The sequence below is a fragment of the Folsomia candida genome, unplaced genomic scaffold (genome assembly GCF_002217175.1).
Source record: "Folsomia candida strain VU population unplaced genomic scaffold, ASM221717v1 Fcan01_Sc012, whole genome shotgun sequence".
Classification (NCBI taxonomy): Eukaryota; Metazoa; Arthropoda; class Collembola; order Entomobryomorpha; family Isotomidae; genus Folsomia; species Folsomia candida.
The window spans coordinates 479,514-486,142 of record NW_019091204.1 but is presented as its reverse complement, the minus strand read 5'-3'; the positions used below and the strand labels follow the sequence as shown (position 1 = coordinate 486,142).

Below are 6,629 nucleotides of genomic sequence, written 5' to 3'. Positions count from 1 at the left end.
TAAAGCCATCTTCTCCGAAGAACGTGGAAGTCCCTCGACCAGAAATAGTCTCATCATTGCCCCCGTATGCACCCCCACGGTTGCCTCCCACTACAACTCCTCTCTCGTCTACAACCACACCCACCACAACTCGTCCTCCTCCTCCAACATCAGCCAAGCCTTCCTTGCCACCCATTGTGAGACCCCGTCTCATCCCGTCTCATCCTCCGAACGATACATCATCCCAAATCCCAATGTCTCAATCTCCCCATGCGACACCAACTACAACTAAAACTCCAGAAACAACTCCAAGAGCAGTTAAGCCTTCCTTGCCACCCATAGTGAGACCCCGTCTCATCCTCCAAACAAGCCATCATCTCAAATCCCGATATCTCAATCTCCCCAGCCAACGGCTGCGACACCAAAAAATGATGAGATGATGAGACACCAACCATGCCATCTCCACCAGACCAGACACTCTCTCCTTCCACTCGTGACGAGCTCATCAATCCACGAGAAATGCATCCACCACGTCATCCACCTTCTAATGCTTTGAGTCCCCTGTTCTTCCCCAAGAAATTTAAAATGTCTCCTGGTTTCTTATGCAATGAAAGTAAAGGTAAGATGAATCAGGAAATCAGAGGTTGGTGCAGATTGCTTCATATCCAAAGCAAATACGCTTCTCCCTACATTATGTACCCTAACCCTATGTATGGCAAGGAGATTGAATGTATCCATATCCTCCTTCATTATGCCAATTGCAAGTAAATTAAGAATATTTCTGCAAATAATTTTTCTATCATGAACTATATTTTATTTCATGCTTTATACACATTGAATTTCTTAGTTTTAGTATTGAATAAATAAAGATAAATAATAAATTTTTATAAGAATCTTTTAGCTCTCTGAGCATTACGTTCGGCGATCATCATCGCCTCCTCATATTTTATTTTTTTATCATATTTTTCGGCATTACTGTGTCTAAATTTAATTTTTTTGTAGGCATCAGCCGTCAGACGCTGATGAGCAAATTCCTCCTCTGCCTGAAGGAGGAGAGGTAGAGCTTGTTCAGCCGCTGACGGCTGATAACCATTATGCAAATTTTCTAGTCTTTTGTTAGCTACTCTTCATTTGTGCTGGTTGACGATTTGATCCATTCCCTGATCATAATAAAGTTTGGCCTTTTCCTCTCTTTTCTCATGTGAATAAAGCCAACCTTTATATCGACGTTTGGCGTTCGTCTCCTTATAAACCTTATTAAGATATACTTTCCTAAGCTGACCGTGCGTTGATTTTTTATAGCCGCCTCCCTAGTAAGTTGTATGGGCTGACGCGGGTCTTGCTCCTTTTTACTGAAACACTGCTCAAGTTTTATGTGAAACTTCTCCCATTTTTCATTTGTTCGCCGTTTCCTGGCACGACGACTTTCCTTCTTTTTGCCCCTAGAAACAAAACAAAGGCCCTTAGAAACTCTGGAAATCTATTCTAAAACCCCTAAATATGAATTATCCCCCGATCCCCAGGGGTAACGGACAAGAAAACGGATCACCTATCTAGCCTGGTGGCGAAAAACTACTACGATTTGACACCCCACTCGTCATTTAATGACGTGGGTTATCTGGGCGCCGTGGCGCCCGTCTGACCTAGCGGGTATCTGTACATACATATCCCATATATACGGTGAAGATAGCTTCTCTCTATCTTCCACCGTTCTAAAATTACGCGTCCGTATCGTTGTACGGCGTTTTTCAGCCTTTGCTGATACCCGAACCGGAGATATCGCTTCTCATACTCGGCACATAAAGCGCCAGAGGAATTTGGGACATTAGAAATTCAATTAAACCGTTCATACAAAAATAAACAATTATCAAACTAACTTTTTTGCTTGATTTTTCGGTTTTTCTCGGTTTTTCTTGTCCTGCTTGCTCTGCTTATCCCGTCCCATCTCGGCCGAACTGCAAAATATATATGCAGTAAGTATATGTACATATGCGTGCAAATTCATTCACAATTAAACGTAATAAACTTACCAAATCCGTATTATCAAGGTAAATGTATGTATCCGGGTCCAATTGAATTATGCAATCCAGAAAAATCCGGCAGGATCTGCAATTTATGCAGATATTTTAATTATCACCTCATCACAGCTCGTAATAAATAAACACTCACCGCTCTCACTGGCCGAACCGGTTAAACTTCTCGGAGTCACAAATTCACTTTTTAACAATAATTGTTGCTGATTTAGATATATTTATCAATGTGCGTGCACGATGTGTAATGAGAAATGCGTAAATGGCGACGCATTTTTAAGATAAAAATGTGGCATGGTAATGGTGGTGGTAAGAAGCGCGACCCAATTTAATGGGGGAGATAGAGAGACTTATTTCATATGTATGGAGAGACATACATACATATGTACACACGCGAGAGAGAGAGAGAGACAGATGCATTTAAGAGAGATGGGAGCGGTCGAAACCACGCCGTGGTCGAAAAATTCGACCACGCAACCACTCCCAATGCTGATAAGCATTGCGCCACGGTCGGGGGGGATGGTCAAACCCCACACCGAAACTAACTACTGTGGTGAATTTCTCCAGGGATGGTATGGCGACTGCAGTGATTAAACGCGTTGAGGATGGGAGAAAGGTACAGCTTTCTCTGATGGTTGGGTAAAGAAGGTAAAGGAAGGATGGGAGAAAGTGGCAACTTTCTCCAGGGCTACGCTGATGATGTATAACTCATAGGAAGGCGATGGGAGAAAGTGACGAGTGTGGAGAAAGTAACGGGCTGAGAAAAAATAACAGGATGTGGAAAAAGTAACAGGCTGGGAGAAAGTGGCGGGATGGGAGAAAGTAACTGGCTGGGAAAAGTGGAGCGATGGGAGAAAGTGACAGGATGGGGAAAAATGACGGCCTGGGAGAAAGTGAGGGACTGGGGAAAGGTAACGGGGTGAAATAAAGGTACCAAATGGAAAAAGTGACGGGGAAAATAGTGGAGATGGGAAAAAGTTGGGCTATCTGGATGAGATATGCCAGAAATACGCGAGCAAATAAAGCGAACAAGGCTTATATGTCCCTTCCGCTCCCCCACAATAACGGCCGGGGCCGAGAGTTGAGTTGAGACAGGCGATGGGGAGAAAGTGAGGCAAATTGAGACTCAGAAAACAACCGCGAGTGTGGTGAAAAGTAAAAATACCGTGCAATATAGAGGATCCGGTTCTCGAGACCACTGAAATGATGTTGGTAATTATAAGGTGGTTCGTCAAATAATTCTAACCTTGCAACACAAGTATTTTTAAAATTGAAGTGGGGACGATTTATTGAATGTCTTAATACGTCACGCAGTCAACTCACGACTGCCTTCGCATTCACTCAAACATGATTATTAAAGTAAGTTTGATGGATTTAATTGTTGAATAAGCTTATTTACAAGTGGTTGAGAGATTGACCATCTATGCGTGGCGTGTTACCTTTTCGCTGACTACGCATAGTTGCTCAATCCTTTAAACTAGAGTAACAATAATGAATACCGGAATCTGTTCGGACAAAAAGAAATTTGAACTGGATAAGCTTGTCATCGTTTATAGATCTGATTTTTGTGAGTTCAACGGTATCAATAATTTGGATCTACTCCGACTCCTCGCTGAGTGGGAGGAGCTCAAATTTGAAAAAAATCGCCCCATCTGCGATTTTTAGCGCAAAGGGGGTTCAATATTTTTGAAAGCGGTTTTCACCAGAAGCTTGCTAATTTTATTCCCTACAACCCTCTTCGACCATTTTTTGAAATTTCGAAAACGAATTACGCGATTTGGGACTAAGGGTAGGGAAGGGTCAAGTCTCACATAACCCAATAAGTGAGGTATCGTTGGAAAGGTCTCGGCGGGAGGATTCAGAATATACATACTTTGTCCCGTGCATAACCACTCCCTGATGTTCCAGGGACAGAAAAATATTTTTGAGTTTTTTCCCATCTATTGCTATGTTAGCTCCCAATCTACCCCTGTGTTAAGGTCTGGATGCTTGAAATCGTGAAATTTGTTTTTGGAATTTCAATAAATGGTCGAAAAGGGTACTAGGGAATAAAATTAGGACACTTTTGGTGAAAACCGCTTTCAAAAATATTGACCCGTCTTTAAGCTAAAAATCGCAGACGGAGCGATTTTTTTCAAATTTGAGCTCCTCCCACCCAGCGAGGAGGCGAAGTAGATACAAATTATTGATACCGTTGAACTCACAAAAATCAGCTCTATAAACGATGACAAGTTTATCCAGTTCAAATTTCTTTTTGTCTGAACAGATTCCGGTTTTCATTATTAGCTCACCTTGCGTAGCACGGGAGCTATTGAATTCCTCTTGTCCGTCCGTCCGTCTGTATGTTAACGACCTTTTTGCATCAATTGATGCTAATTAAACAGCCCCTTGACCATTATTGGATACGCTAGGCGCACCATTGGTACTAAACAAACCGAATCAAATTTTTTTAACAAGTTAATAGGACCATTGATATCAACAATCGGGAACACAAAATGATGCGAAGTAATTGGAGGCAGGGACGCAAAACGCACCAATAGTGCAGAATATCCGGGAGAAATGATCATACAATTTTGACATAAATTTTTCAAAATTATCGTTGCTCGTTGGTAGGTAATTCTGCACCAGTGATGCACAATTTTTGGACTGTTCTCGATGCATAATAATTATTGATCTATTTTGTTTAATTTTTCTGCACCATTGGTGCAACATTGCATAAAAATTATTGATCCACTTTGTTGGATTTTTCTGCACCATTGGTGCATAATTGCAAAAAATTATGTATCTATTTTGTTGCATTTTTCTGCACCTTTGCGGCAAGTTGTACCCAAATCATTATTAGCTCGCCCTGCGTAGCACGAGAGCTATTGAATTCCTCGTGTCCGTCCGTCCGTCTGTTGACGAGTTTTTTGCATTAATTGATGCTGATTAAAAATCCCCTTGTCCATTATAGACTTGTTTAGCCCCACCATTGGTATAGAACAATCCGAGCGCAAATGGTGCAAGTTAATTCAGCAAATAGATCGAGATAGGACTATAATTTTGGAATAAGTAGCACCGTTAGTGCCGAGCAATTGGTTGTTAAAAATGATGCGTAACAATTGGGCCATCTGTTTCCCCCCAAAAATCATGTCAGAATTCTGTTCTATTTGTTCGATTATTCTGCACCATTAACGCAAAAATATATAAATTTTATAATAAATAATTGTGGAAGGGATGCCCTATGCACAAATGATGCAGAATGTCGGGAGAAAGAACCATACAATTTTTTCAAAGTTTTCAAAATTATGTTCCCCGTTGGTCGCAAATGTTGCACTAGTGGTGCAAACTAATTTCGGATTTTTTTATATTCTTCCGTTGATATTGCGCCATTGGTGCAAGAATCTATGAGAGTTATAACCTATTTTGTCGCCTTATTCCGTACCTTTGGTGGAAAGTTATATGACAGGGTGAGCTACTTCTAACGTTACTACGGTTTATTCCATACTAGTGTAGAAGCCCGTCAATCGACGTGCAAAATAGGCCCGTCGATAAGCCCGTTACTCCAACATTAGTGAAGTTAGCCTCTCCTGTTCTATCGGCAGAGTGGAGAGAGAAAAGGAGAGGCTATCTTCTCAACTAAGCCACCGACCCAGCAGCGATACACTCGCCTGCTTTATATAGTTTAGATGAGGGTCTTAACAATATGTGCATATCCCAACAAATACAAGTACTGAAATTTGTCATGCTGTACATATATAGAGGTTTGGCCATTTAATTTGAGAAATGTCCAAAAGGCGCGTATTAAAATTGAGACGTTTATCCAACAATTTGCAAAATTTAGCAAATCTTACACATGTAAATTTGGATAAATTTTACATAACGGTTGAATAAATAATTTATCCAAACGTTGTGCAGAACATCCTGACGCTCTGCGGGGAATATACCTACTACTGCCATATATTCTGTCTCAAGCATTCCGCGCGCAAAGAACATCAGTAGCAGTTACGTTAGCCAGTTGTACTATTTTTTATTGAATTCCCCATGCAATTGTCTATCAGAAACCATCTTCCGAAATTTTTTGTGATACAAGGTGCTAAAATGACAGATCGGACAAATCGACGTGTTGCAATTTTTCAGAAACATTTTTGCAAACATTAAAATTCGGCATTTTTCAATAGATCATTAAAAATCGGAACTAATTGCAAGATGGTCGACCATACCATAAAATGATCCACTAACATTGGCAGTGTTGATAACCGAAAACCGAGTTGAAGGGAACGGTCAAAAAGGTCACAAAAACTCACGAAGGCGCACAAAACCTGAACTCGGCTGAATTCACGCCGGATCCTAAAAAAATTTCCCTACAAATGAACGGTCCAAGTAAAACTACGTCCCTGGCCCCTAAGCTCGACCTTGGACTTATGTCTTTAAGATGAGAAAAGAAACACTTGATAACTTCACGCCAAGTAAAAATAGTACCCTTGAAAGCCGCGCACTGATCATGCGGTACGCGCTTGAAAAATGGAAATAAGTATTTTTCAAAGATAAGTAAACTTTTACAATAAAGGCCATATAAAATTAGCAAGAGCACTTTGTCCACACCCCACCAGTCCATATTATTCATAAAATTTTTTAAAA

At 40.8% G+C, this 6,629-nt stretch overlaps 1 long non-coding RNA gene across 1 annotated transcript; it reads right to left on the bottom strand.

Moving 5' to 3' along the window:
• Window positions 1–1,866: 1,866 nt before the first annotated feature.
• LOC118437249 lies at window positions 1,867–2,262 on the bottom strand. Its single transcript, XR_004835975.1, has 3 exons — window positions 2,149–2,262; window positions 2,010–2,085; window positions 1,867–1,934 (listed from the first exon to the last, which is right to left on the bottom strand). It is a non-coding gene; the product is annotated as an uncharacterized LOC118437249 (long non-coding RNA).
• Window positions 2,263–6,629: the final 4,367 nt, after the last annotated feature.